Below are 1,047 nucleotides of genomic sequence, written 5' to 3' on the forward strand. Positions count from 1 at the left end.
CAGTCGTCCTCCTCTGGCAGCTGCAAGCCCAGCCGTGGCAGGGCCCGGGGATTCCCCCTTCTCCCTTCCCACCCTCCTCAGTCTCTAGCAAATTGGGGACAGGACACCCGTCTTTCCCAGCAGCTCGCGGGGCGTGGTTACACCAGCCAGACACACCAGAGGCCCCAAGAGGAGGGATGCAGGGGACTTGGTTACGGTCCCGTTGTCACCTGCTTTCTGTTTTCTGAATTCTTGTAAAATTAAATTACTAATAACAGGGTCAACGGCTGGCATTTGGGCGCATCCTGCACACTGGCCCTGGAGGGTCTATGCCCTGACTACCCTCATTCCACAGAGGGGGAAGCAGGTCTCAGGAGGGGACAGAGCAGGAATGGGAACCCTGGAGGTCCCCTGGCCTGAGTGTCAGGTGACTGTGGGCAGCTGCTGCGTGGGGCCCACGGGGAGTCCAGGGTGGGCAGCGAGCTGGGCTGCTGCAGGGGTGGCCTGAAGCTGTAGCTTCAGCAATTGGTAGGGGAGAGGGCACCCCAGAACCAACTTTGTACCCACGGAAGTGCGGGACCGTCACTGGTTCCTTGGCTGCCAGCTGATCTTGGCAAGGAATCCAAGGTGCCCTTTGAAAATGCCCGCGTCAGGCATTTTCTTGAGACAAGGCCCAGGCCATCGATCCTTTGTGTTCAGAGGTGGGGGGCGGACATGGACTCGGGCTAGACTTTGACAAACGCAGTGATCACCGGTCACGTTTTTAGAGTGGTTGATCTTCACCAGAGTCCGGGAATGAGCTCACCGTCTTCAATCTGCCCATCATGGATGTGGTGGTGACAGAGAGAAGGAGGGACTTGCTGAGTCTAACGAGAGCGGTGACAGAGCTGAGAGTTCAGTCCAGGGTCCTGGTCCCAGAGCTCACACCACACACTGCACTCCCGGCCCCCCAGGACCAGGAGGGGGGGTGTCCACTCCCTGCCTGGGGCTGCCGTCCAGGTGGCCGGCAGAGGGCCCAGGGGCAGCGGGCTCCTCACCACCAGACACAGGGAGCCCGTAGTGCTCTCA

Source organism: Spermophilus citellus (genome assembly GCF_964194105.1).
Source record: "Spermophilus citellus genome assembly, chromosome: 17".
Classification (NCBI taxonomy): domain Eukaryota; kingdom Metazoa; phylum Chordata; class Mammalia; order Rodentia; family Sciuridae; genus Spermophilus; species Spermophilus citellus.